Source organism: Rattus norvegicus (assembly GCF_036323735.1).
Source record: "Rattus norvegicus strain BN/NHsdMcwi chromosome Y unlocalized genomic scaffold, GRCr8 chrY_unlocalized_13, whole genome shotgun sequence".
NCBI classification, from domain to species: domain Eukaryota; kingdom Metazoa; phylum Chordata; class Mammalia; order Rodentia; family Muridae; genus Rattus; species Rattus norvegicus.
In genome coordinates this window covers 59515-72347 of record NW_026947371.1, presented here as the reverse complement: position 1 = coordinate 72347, position 12833 = coordinate 59515, and the positions used below count along the sequence as shown (strand labels likewise).

The 12833-nt window shown below is 38.2% G+C and overlaps 1 long non-coding RNA gene across 2 annotated transcripts in view; it reads right to left on the bottom strand.

Moving 5' to 3' along the window:
• LOC134484584 (uncharacterized) overlaps positions 1-12020 on the bottom strand; it is a 40566-nt gene extending 28546 nt beyond the window's left edge. The window contains exons 1-2 of one of the 2 annotated variants that reach the window (XR_010062059.1): positions 10703-12020; positions 9134-9309 (exon numbers count right to left, since the gene is read on the bottom strand). This is a non-coding gene — a long non-coding RNA (uncharacterized LOC134484584). The remainder of the gene's footprint in view (positions 1-9133; positions 9310-10702) is intronic. The other variant, XR_010062060.1, reaches the window with a different exon arrangement.
• Positions 12021-12833: the final 813 nt, after the last annotated feature.

Genomic DNA, 12833 nt, shown 5'->3' with positions numbered 1-12833 from the left:
CTTATTGAGCAACTTGCTAGTGGGTATCAAGGAACAGAACAACTTTGAGATTATATATATATATATATATATATATATATATATATATATATATATATCACCAATCCTACATGTGACAGAGGGCTATTACCTAATACATACAAAGAATTCAAGAAGTAACTCTGCAGAGAGACAAATAACCCTATTAAAATTGTGGTCCAGAACTAAACAAAGATTTCTCAACTGAGGAATATCAAATATCTGACAACCATCTAAAGAAATGTTCATCATTTTTAGTCATCAAGGAAATGTAAATGAAAACAACTCTGAGATTCCTCCTCACACATGTAAGAATGGCTAAAATAAAAACTCAGGAGACAGCAGATCTTTATAAGGATGTCAAGAAAGAGGATTGCTCCTTCTTTGTTGGTGGGATTACAAACTGGTTAACCACTCTGGATATCAGTCTGGAGATTCCTCAGAAAATTGGAAATTTCACTACCTGAGAATCCATATACAACTCTACTTGGCATATAATCCAAAGATGCTCCAATATACTTAAAGGACACATCCTCAACTGTGGTCATAGCAGCCTTATTTATAATACCCAGGAGCTAGAAGGAACCCGAATGGCATTCATCAGAGGGATGAATACAGAAAATATGGTATATCTATACAATGGTGTACTACTAGGGTATCAAAACCAATGATCTCAAAAAAGTTATAGACAAATGGAATGAACTAGAAAATATCACACTGATTGAGGTAACCCAATTACAGGAAAACACATATGGTATGAAATCATAAGTGAATATTGGCAAAAAATCTCAAGTTACCCAAGATGCAGTCCACAGACAACTGGAAGCTCAAGAAAAGAACACACAAAATGTGCATGCTTCACTCCTTTTTAAAAGGTGGAACAATACTATCTATGAATTTAGAGCAGAGACTGATGGAATCCCATTCAGATCATGCCGAACTTGTGGCAGAAATATATATATATATATATATATATATATATATATATATATATATATATATATATATATCACTCACCAAAATAGATAAGATTGATGAAGCTAAGAAGTGAATGCTGACAGGAACTGTACATAGATCTTCCATGTGAGACACAGCTAGAGCATATCAAATACAGAAGTGCATTCTAGTGGCAAACCAGTGAACTGAAAGCAGACAATAATGGGGGTTATAAAAGAGGAGGGGGACCTGTCAGAGATCTTATGGGAAGGAAATTGGGAAGGGACATAAGATTTGAAATGTAAATATAGATATACCAAATTTAAAAAGGAATACAATTTGCTAAAAAATAAAAAAAATGAAAGAAATTAAAGAACACTGTGAAGTATTCACAGCTATTGACTCAGAAATGTAAACGTCATTGTAATGGAATGATAGAGTAATACTAGTGGAAAGACTGAGATGATGAAGACTCAACTACAAAAAGTTCTCTCTCTCAGATATCAGTGTCAGACAAAAACTGCACTATAGGTATCCAAAGCATGGAGGAGTTTACTCTGAGCTGAGGACTCAATATTTGTCTTTCCCTTCTTCCTTTGGACCTTTTTCTTCTTGACAAAAAGAATAAAGGCTATGAGCTCTCAGGAAAACAACTGTGCCCTGCCCATCACTTGGTTTTTGAATAGAAAAAAAATAATGTTATAAACTCTCTGACTTTCAGTAATGATACGAACAGGAAACTCCAGTTGCTTATGAGAGGCTCCCAGCTTCTGATTCCCATATGCGGAAGGCTCACATCAAGGCTAACTGTTCAGATATCCCACTTAATCAATACTAAGGACTCTCTGAGCTATCCCAAGAATCACATATTTCTTCCTTTTTTTATACAAAGACAGAAAGGCAGCTTCCTTTTCCCCATCACTGATATCTTAATCCTCTTTTTTCTCCCTCCCCTATGGCAATTTACTCTGAATTAGAGGTCAATTAGTAAACCCTAGAGGTACAGCAGGAGTATCTGAGAGGCAGTTGCAGCCAGGACAACACTTGTGACATCACAGAAGCAGCTAGAGGCTTCCAGGTTACAAGAGATACTTACGGGAGGGCCTAATGATGATGTCACTGAGACATGCCATGTCCCACCTGCTAAACAGATTTCCCTACATTGACCAGATTTGGAGTGCCCTTTCCAGGTATGTCTCCTGTGACACAGTGGAAACCTTTAGGTAGTCCATCTCTCTAAAGCTAGAGAAATCTCTTTGCTTCATTAGTGGTTACATGCTATGAATGGAGAAAGGTAGTCAAGGTTTGGCATTGGTAGAAAAGATTTAGGAATATGGAGTGGAGGAATTCTTCTAGATAATAATTAATTCCCAGGTTCATTCCTGTGATATATAGTTCAATTTTCTACATTTTCTTTGTATCCCAAAGTCCAGTATTCTCCCTACAGATATTTAATTGAATGAATATTGTATTTCACTTTCTTATTGTACATTCCTTGATAGGGGACTTTATAAATATTCCTTAATGTGTACTCAAAAATTCTGTTTTACAATTCCATTTTTGCAATGAATTTGGCAACAAAGGGGGCCCAGCTATAGAGTGAATATAACAGTGTAAATATTTTGTAGCGAATTCAAATGATAAACTCTCAAATCCTTATTTTATCCATAATAGTTTTGGTGCATATATATGTGTGTGTGTGAGTGTGTGTGTGTGTGTGTGTGTGTGTGTGTTTGTGTGTGACACATGTCCAGCAGTCTCTGAATGGCCATTCTTTCAGTCTCCTAAAAACAATGCCTCCCTACCCCTCATATAGATATTTTATTTACCCTTTAAAGGAAGGACTGAAACATTTGCATTTTGGTCTTCCTTCTTGAGTTTCATGTGGTCTGGGCATTGTATCATAAGTAATTAGAGAATTTGGGCTGATATCCAATTTTCAATGAGTGCATACTTTGTGTGTTTTTCTGTTATTAGGTAACCTCACTCAGGATGATATTTTCTAGGTCCATCCATTATGCTTATGAATTTCATACACATTGATTTTGATAGCTGAGTAGTAGTCCATTGTGTAAATATAGGCCATTTTCTGTATCCATTCCTCTGGTGAAGGGCATCTGGCTGTGGAAGCATGGTCAACCTCAAACATCTCTGTCACTCTAGCAAGCAGATGTTGTCACAATTTCAAATCACATCAGTCACCGAAAATAACCTGGGTAAAAATCTCTTACAGAGGGATGGCAGCCATTACTGGAGAAGGAAGTGGCTTTGATGTCCATTAGAAAAATCTGCTCATGCCATGCCATTCAGTCAACCCAAGCATTATGGGATGAAGAGATCTAGCTTTAGAGAATGAATGTTTAAAGTTTCCTTGGGAATTTTTAGCCTGTTCGCAATGGTTCACTGTTAACAGGAAATATTTGAAGTGGAATACTATACAGCTATGAAAAATAAGGACATTGTGAAGTTGTGGTCAACTAATGGAACGAGTTGAGAAAATTGAAACTCCTCTGGGTGAGATCATTGAAGACCTTGAGAAAAAGGAACACTGGGCATGGATCACTGAAGAAACAGATATCCACAGAAAATACAAGAGACATGACTGAGGAAGAGACAGCTGTGTCTACTGGACTATGGATCAATGGTTAGAGCCCCTAAAAGGGGAGATATATATTAACAGAGTATTTGATCCACAAATACTGTAGAGGAAAGCTTGTTGGCATTTCAGAAACCAATGAGCCTATAAAGAAAACACACAATCTGTTTATTATAATTATAATCTATAAACGTGTATTGGGTAGATCTAACATTATCATAACTTATACCCCAATCATAAAACCCCTTGCTAAATGTGCATTCTCCAGGCCATATGGATTGTTTCCAACATTACTTCCTCCTCTTTATCTTCAGCCCTCTCCCTTCCCCTCTTACCCTCTTCTGCCTCTTTACCTAACACCACCATCAAACCTCCAGTACCAACTTTCCCCTCTGGCTATCAGTAATAAGCTCTAGTATTTACTGACCAGTTAAAATTTGAAGAAGGTTCATATGTGATCACCTGAGTCCAAGATAGGGGGATAGTCAGTGGCGAACCTCCTTTGAGGAAGCAGATAAATATCAGGATACAACTTGCTTTTGCTGGTGGAAGAGCAAATCCGTATAATGCTTTGCATATCTTTCCAGTAGATTCTGAGAAAATGGGGAATATTCTTCCTAAAGACACAGCTATACTACACCTGGTCTTATATCTGAAAAGACCTCTGCCATACCCCAAGGACATGTGCTCCATAAGGTTCCTAACTGCTTTTTTCATAATGAACAGAAAAGAGAAATAAGCCAGATGCGCCTCAAACAAATACTGGCTACAGAAAATATGGTTCATTTACACTATGCTATACTACACAGCTAATGAAAAATATGGACATTGTGAAGATTCGGTCAAGTAGATGTAATGAGAAATTATTATTCTGAATGAGGTAACTGAGACCCAAAATAGCATGTACATACTCATGTAAAAGAGGGTATTAGCCATAAAGTACAGAATTCACACACTATGATCTATGGAACCAAATAGGGTAAACATGAATAAAGACCCAAGAAAAATGCTTGAATTTCACACAAAAGGAGAAATAAAATAATGAGAGGAGGCAGGTGGAAGAAAAGGATTGGGTGGCTGAGTGTATGGGAAGGGAAATGAGGTTTGAGAATCATTTCTTGGGACAGATGGGCAAGAGGGACAGAGGGCCAAGGAAATAAACTGAAATCAGTGACTGTCCAGGGTGGGTGCTATCTGTATGATTTTTCTGCAGTCTGGGATGCGTGAGGCTATCCCTGCATCCAGGAGGGTGACTTTAACTGAGACTCATAACAGTGGGGATACGGAGATTGAAATGGTCACTTTTCGTAGCCACAGAGGACCTAAGGTGGAAGGATAAGTACACAAATCCACCCCCAAAATATTTACCAAGAATTTGCACTTTCTATTAAAGACACAGGGACAGAGATGGAAGAGGAAATGAGGGAATGGCAAAAGGATAAGTGGCCGGATGTGAGACTTATCCTATGGGCAGACGGCAAACACTTACATTATTTATGGTCCTTTCTTTTGTTTGCAGACAGGAGGGTAGAGTTATTGTCCTCTGCAGGGCTCCACCGAGCAGCCGACTGACACCGGTGCACAGATGCATGGCCAAATTTCGGATGGAGCTCAGTGAGTCTCACTGAAGAACTGAGGGAAGGACTGAGAGAGGCAGAGGAGCACTATGGTCTTCATGTGGGTTCACTAAACCCATCGTCTGTCTGCGTATTCTGTTTTTCTACCCAGGCTGCGTTTTCAGGACCTGGTGGGAGACGATGAGTCTAGGCCTGCAGAGACTTGATGTGCAAGAGGAGAGGTTACACCCATAGGTTTCCCTCCACCCTCTCAGAGGAGAAGGGGAGAGGGTACAAGGAGGGACTGTAATTGGTGGGGGACTGGAGGAGTGTGGTGACAGGGCAGCATTCAGAATGTTACCTGGTGAATAGATGCAACCATTCTAGCAAGGGGCAAAGGCATGACATCATGGGTGTGGAGCATGACATCATGGTGGTTGGGCATGACATCATTGGGGTGGAGGAATGACAGCATAGTGATCAAGGCATGATATCATGAAGTTTAAGAGGAAATAGATGAAACTAAAAAAAGTCAGCACAGGAGGGAACTGAGATCTAGATACACAAACATGGCAGGCGTTTACCTATGCATTGTATCGGCTTTGAGATAAATCATATTCTATTTACAATCTACAAATGCAGAGAGAACACAGGAAAGAAGAAGGCCCGTGAGGGAAAAGCATCGACCTCTCTGAAAGGAAAACTGGAACAGGTTCTGTGAGTGAGTGAGGGCGAGTGAGGACAGGAGTGGAGGGTCAGCGGGGATGATGGAGTGATAGCGCGGTGCTGAGAGAACTGGCCAGAAATAGGGGATACGGTTTAATGTGAAAACTCGATGGAAGCACTGGTTAATTCATCGTGTCTAGAGGGCCACGTTCCTGAGAATTTAATCTGACAGAGATACAGAGTACGAACCTGTAATCTTTTGAAATCGAGCAAGTAGGACATCAGGGGTGGGGATGGGGCACATTCAGTGGAGTCAATTTCTGAGGAGATAAAGTTGAGATCCTTGAACAAGAGACCGATGCGGGGATAGAGATTATAAAGATATAGCAAAGGAGGACTTACTGGTACCTTAAACCTGCAACTGATGTAAATGCAAACGAAAACCCCTTCCTCCTCTCCAAGGTTTATTTAGCCCTTGTTCATCCTGAGTAAAATATATGCACACAGACATAGCGTGTCCCTGAATACCTTCTAACAGAGCTGTGACACTTAAATCCTTGGAAGAAACCAAAATTCACTTGCAGGCAGACAAATCTTCTGCTGACTGACTATTTCCTGGTCCCACTTCATCCTTTCACACATGTTGTGCCCCTGGACACTCTAGGAAGGAGACAAGAGAAGAGTGTGTGTGTGTGTGTGTGTGTGTGTGTGTGTCTGTGTCTGTGTGTTTGTGTCTGTCTGTGTCTCTCTGTGTGTATGTCTGTTTGTCTAACTGTCTATATCTCTTGCTGTGTTTCTCTGTGAATCTGTGTGTGTGTGAGAGCATGTGTGTGTGTGTGTATGGGTGTGTGTGTGTGTGTGTGTGTGTGTGTGTGTTTATCATGCATAAGCTAACCATCCTCACACAGACTGTCTGGATTCCTTTTCTTTTTAGGAGGTTGGCGAATCTTTCTCTTGTCCTAAAAGACCACTCTGGTTCTCAACTCTCTCTGTGAGGCCCTGACAGGTTGAGTAATTTTCATGTGTGAGGAGTCTGTCCTATTGAAACTTGCTTTCCTGGATACAATATCACCTGAAAAACACATCTCAACTTTTACTATCCTTACTCCGTGATCCCTTGAGGGGTTTAGTCCATTATTATTGTTGTTGTTATTATTATTTTATTATTATTATTATTATTATTATTATTATTATTATTATTATTATTATTACAGGATTATTCCATTATATTGCTATCTGCATTGTTACTGGTGTGCCAAAGTTCATTGACATCAGGAAGAAAGATTTTATTTCATATGGGTCCCATTGGACGGCCATGTCTTTGTTCTTGGAACTGAAAGATTTATTTGCATGCTCCCAAGAGCAAATACATGCAAGTACAGAAAGTTTCTTGCTCTTCAACATGAGAGAGACATCAAGTTAGGGAGGAATAAGACAGTTTTCCACAATGTTTCAGGCTTTGGGGATTGGTAGACATTATATAACCGTCTTTTTATTCATAGCAAGAATAGTCAAAATTATTAATAGAAGGCAGAAACTTTTAACAACATATTTTTGCTGGCTAATTTAAATTCACATATTTCATTTCTAAAACATTATACATTCTCTTTCAGGTTCTTCTTGAAATTCTTTGAAGAAGTGAAAACTGGTATGTTTATCTGTTCACATTCATAAAGCATCACCGTTGCATTAGTATTGAACAGACAGCACAACCGTCAAGAGACAAACTGACTTTCTTGCCAAAGAAACAAATCTTCACGTAAATGGAGGCAATTTCGTTCTTACGTACAGAAGTTTAAAATCCCCTGAGAATGTTTCCTACAGGTACCCTTTCCTGTTTATTGTAATATCCTAGGAAATGGATTTTCTCTTTGCATTTTGTTTCAAGTGTTAAGATCTACAAGAAAGTTTTGACTGTGTGTACTATTTGGAGATGTTGTCTTTTTTCTTTCTGGGTTGTAGACTCTCAGGCATTTTCTAATCCATCTCACACAGTAGGGGCTGCAAATGAGATTTGTCTTCAGCAGGAATAAAGGAAAGAACACAGGTAAGGTAATACATGACACCCTGATGTATTTATCCCCTCTGAGTCTGAGATGACTGTTCTCATCAACCTGTATTTCTAAACGTTAACTTTGAAACAAAGTACACTCACATGAGTGTAAGCCTTTGTACTTTACATTGTGTAAATATTTGCAATAAAGGGAGCTTTAAGGTAATAAATTTGTGTGATGTGTGTAACTCTTTTAACAGATTCCCTTGTATAACTTAAAAGAATATATAAATGGTTTCCTTCATGTTGAATGTAATGAAGACAGTGTCTCTTCTAACAATATATGTAGTAATTTTGACCTCTATAAAAATTAACATGTTCATGTCTTCCCTAAACATCCACCACAATTACTTATGGGATACTTCTTACACTTACTCAGTGTTTTTTCCTAAATATTGACTTTAAAATGTATTTAGCATAATAGATATTGAGAAGGGTGGAGGGTGGGAGGAAACTGAATGGGAGGGGAGGTGGGGAATGGTGGCCTTTGGAGGAATTAGTTATAGGGAAAGCAGGGAAAAGAGAATGGAAATCACAAGTGTGGGGTGCACATCTCTAGGAGGTGCCAGAGACCTGGGAAAGGCGAGGGTACATGGTGTCTATTTGGGGGACTGTAGCAGTGGGGATACAGATCTTTAATTTGCCACTTCTGTAGCCAGGAATGACTCCCAGTGATGTGACAAGGACAAAAACCTACCCACAAAACCTTCAATCAAAATGAACACAGCCTACAAGATCTTCAGATACGAAGATAGATAGAGCAGACATGGAAGGAACTTCCAACCAATGTTTAGCTCAGATTGAGCCCTACCCGTGGGCAATCACCGATACCTGACACTATTAAAGATACTCTACCGTGCTTGCAGACACAATCCTAGCATAACTGACCTCTCTGTGACTCCACCCCCCAACAGCTGAGAGAAATAAGTGTAAAGATTCACCACCAAACAAGAGCTGGAGGTTGGGGAGTCTTTAAAAAATAAGGTGAAGAATCAAGGCCCAGATGATATGTGGGACTCCACAGCAAGACCAGTAGAGTCAACTCACAGTGACACTTGGGGTCTGCCAAAGACTGAACCACCAACCAGAGAGTGAACATAGACTGAACCTGAGCTCCCAGGACATAGGTAACAAATGTGTAGCTTTGTCTTTTTATAAGTGCCCCGGACAATGAGTGTTGGCATCCCATGAAGATGGAGCACCCATTTTGGGATGTAAAGTGAGTAAATAAATAAATGAATTTTAAAAACAAATATCCCATCTACAGACAGCATGTTTTGGGAAGGCCCAATACTAGCTGTTCGGTACCTGCATGAAGACAAAGCCTGTGGAGTGCCTATATCCTTAGAGGCCATAATCCTTTTCATTCTCTTCTTCCATCAGAGTCCCCAAGCTCCACCGTGGTTTGACTAGATGATGCCTGCTTCTGTCTGAGTCAGCAGCTTAGTGGAATCTCACAGAGGGAAGCCATGCTAGACTGCTGTCTGCAAGCATAACAGAGTCATATTAATAGTGTAAGGGATCGGTGCTCATCCATGGGGTGGGTCTCAATCTGCACTAACCATTGGTTGATCATTTTTCACTATCTTCTCTATGCACAGCCCTTTCATTTCTTGTGGTCAGAATGAATTTTGTGTCTAAAGTTGGTGTCTCTTTATCATTCCATTTGGGTTGCTCTCTGGCGACAGCAGATGGTTTCTTTAGGTCCATATCACTGAGACTGTGATTCTCAGCTAAGGAAACACCCATTGATTAATGGGCATCTCTTACCCCAGCTCTCTGCCTCTTTCTGGAAATCACTTCTAGCTCCCCACCCCAATCCATCTAGGATGCTGTGTCTGGCCTCAGTATCAGCAGATGTGATCATAGAGACTGGATATGCAAGGGGAGGAGCTACCCGAGGGTTCCCCTCCTGCTCTAAAGAGAAAGGGATGGGCAAAGGATTGTGAGAGGGGTGAACTGGAGGGGGGCAGGGTGCAGCATGTAAAGTGAATAAATAAACAAATTAATGTGAAAATAACTAAGTCTACTTGAAGGTAAGAAGCAGGTGTGTGTGTGTGTGTGTGTGTGTGTGTGTGTGTGTGTAAGTAAGTATGTAAGTAAACTTGAAGGTAAGAGCAGTTGTGCGTGTGTCTCTGTGTGTGAGTGTGTGTGTTTCTGTTTGTATGTGTGTTTGTGTGAATATATATGAAGGTAAGAAGCAGGTGGGTGTGTGTTTAATAAATTATCACATTTGAGAAAACAGTGGTCTATGGTGAAGACAGGACAGCTTAGGAACTATATTTACAAAGAAGTGGCATTTGCTTAAGATGAAGAAATGATTTGGTGATTAATAACATTATGTGTTCTTCAAGAGAATTCAGGACTGAACCCTAGCTCCCAAGTGACAGTTCACAAGTGGCTGTAATTTCAGCATCATGGAATCTCACACCCTCTTAAACCTCCTGGACACTAGGCATGAATGTATTGCACACACGAATAAGCAGATAAAACTCTAACATATGTACAACAAAAACTATGAAAACAGAAGAGCAGTTCCTGGTTCACATAATTTGATTTTGGTGAATATTCATAGTGATAAACACAGTCAAATAAACACTTTATTGATCTATAATGCAATCAAAGCCACTAAGGTTAATGATCACATGAGTCACTTAAAATCTATTTATTTAAAAATTTGCAATAAAATATGCAGTTATTAAATTAAAATTTTATTAATATACAATTAAACATTAGTATTCTCATATAAAGCTGAAAATAATACTTTCCACATATTTGTTTGGCTTTTATAAATATTTCAGTTTGTGGTCTGTTTGTTGTTGGTTTTTGTAGGAGTTCATTTCCAGGTATTAACCCATAAACTCTATAAACTCATACCGAATACACTACAGGAACTGAGGCTCTCTTGTGTTGAATCCAGGAAGGTTGCTCTCTGATTTCCTTCTTATCTGATCAATTTTATCTACGTACATTACAAGGATATTTTTCCTCTTGGATTCTTCCTGTTTTGTAAAGCTGATAGTTGTTAGCTGATAAGTGGAGATTATTTAATATTTGAAGATCATTTTTGAATGATATTTCCTGATGTCTGCATTATCAATGTTGTAGATTTTCAAATGCATGGCCATATGAACAGCTATTCAGGGACTGAACATGCCTTATAACTCCTGTTGTTTTGACTCTTTGAAAGAAGAAATCAGAAAAGGATGGTGATTGGGTTAAGGGAATCTGTGGGGGAAAACAGGAAAAATGACAGCATTTGAGACATAAATAAATTAATAATATGAATCAATACAAAAAATAAAGCAGAATTCAAACAATACAGGAAAAGGAGATTTAATTGATAGGAAACAGTATGGTTTTATATCGTAACCTAATTACTAAATTTTATATACTTTAATCAATCTAATGACTAATTCTCAAAAAATTAGAAAATTGAAAAAAATGTTAAAAGTAATTTTGTAGGTTGATCAAATCATAATAACAATGTTTCTAGAACTGTACACTATCTATGCCCATTTTCAATCCAGAAATCCAGTTGACATTTAGTTATTACATATCTTATGTTATTCTATTCTGTGATAATTCATTACTATTTTTATCTTATGTGACTACACCTTTGAAGAAAAATACTTTGCTGAAATGTCTCTGAATTTGGATTTGTCCAGTTGTTTTTCTCTTATAGGTTGAGATTATATGTATTTGACACAGATACCAAAAAGTGTTTTTTGCTTTACTTATCGCAGTTATACATTAGGAGGATGCCTGTCATCTTAACAACACCCAATTATGTAGCAATGAAATTATTTTAAATTATTTTCCTTTCATAGTTAAAATATTTTAATGTATTTTCTTTTGTAATTCTTTTTAAAGTAATAGAAATAATAGGAGAATTACTTAATGCCTGTGGAAAGACTGTATGTCTCTTCAAAACTTTAGGATTTGTTTGTAGCATCTCAGTCATTTTTTTAACCAACATTTTGACCTGAATGGTCCTTACTGCTTATAAGTACACTCAGAACAATGAGTCCGAGGAGAATATAATTATTGTCTTTCTGGTTGGGTGACTCATGCCTAAAACAATACTGTAGTTTTAGTGTCATGGTTATTTTTTTAATGTGTTCCATATTTTCAGCACACTTAAATGGAATTTTATTTTTGTTTCAATATATTTCTAAAGACTCAAATTCTAATTTTACGTTATTTCATATTCTTGTTTAATAGCAACCTGAATCTAATTATCTGACACTAGCCGGCTTTTCTATTTGTATTCTGTCACTTGTAAACCCACATCAATTCTTGTATAATGTGTTCATGCATGCTTGTTTGTGTGTGTGTGTGTGTGCGTGTGTGTGTGTTTGTGTGTGAGTCTGTGCATGTGTGTATGTGTGTGTTTATCTGAAACTATGATATTTATGTTGAGAAACATCTGGCTGAAATTCTTTACCACTGCCCTATAGATCAAAAAGTGGGGGAAAGACTACTCCTGTTCTAAGATCATAGGGCCTGGGTGCCCAGAACTGAAGTAGGGACTGACCAAATGTTACACAAAGCAGAGCCTAACAATTCACTGTCCCGAGAACTACTTAGCAGTTCCAGTCCAATGCAATGAATTTACATGTACTGAGGAATATGGAATTGTAGCACAATGAGTTGAGATCATTTACAAACAATTTGTGGAAGATTTCCAAATAGCTAAGAATGGGTACAGAGAATTTTCAAGGACCCTGAGACATTAACATGTGGTTTAAACGCTGCCCGGATGAAAACATTTAAGTACTGGACTAATCTACTAAAGTAATTTAGTAGCAAACATATATTACAATTGTTTGCAATTAAGCATGGTGGGGAACAAAGGGAACACACTAAAACAAAGTTATGTTTCTAAAAGTTTGTTTCAAGACAGAAAGAAAGACCAAAGGGATTTTGTTTTGTTTTGTTTTCACAGACTTTGCACCTTTTTAAAAAGTACTTTGGGATCTTTAATTACCTTCTTATTATCAGAACT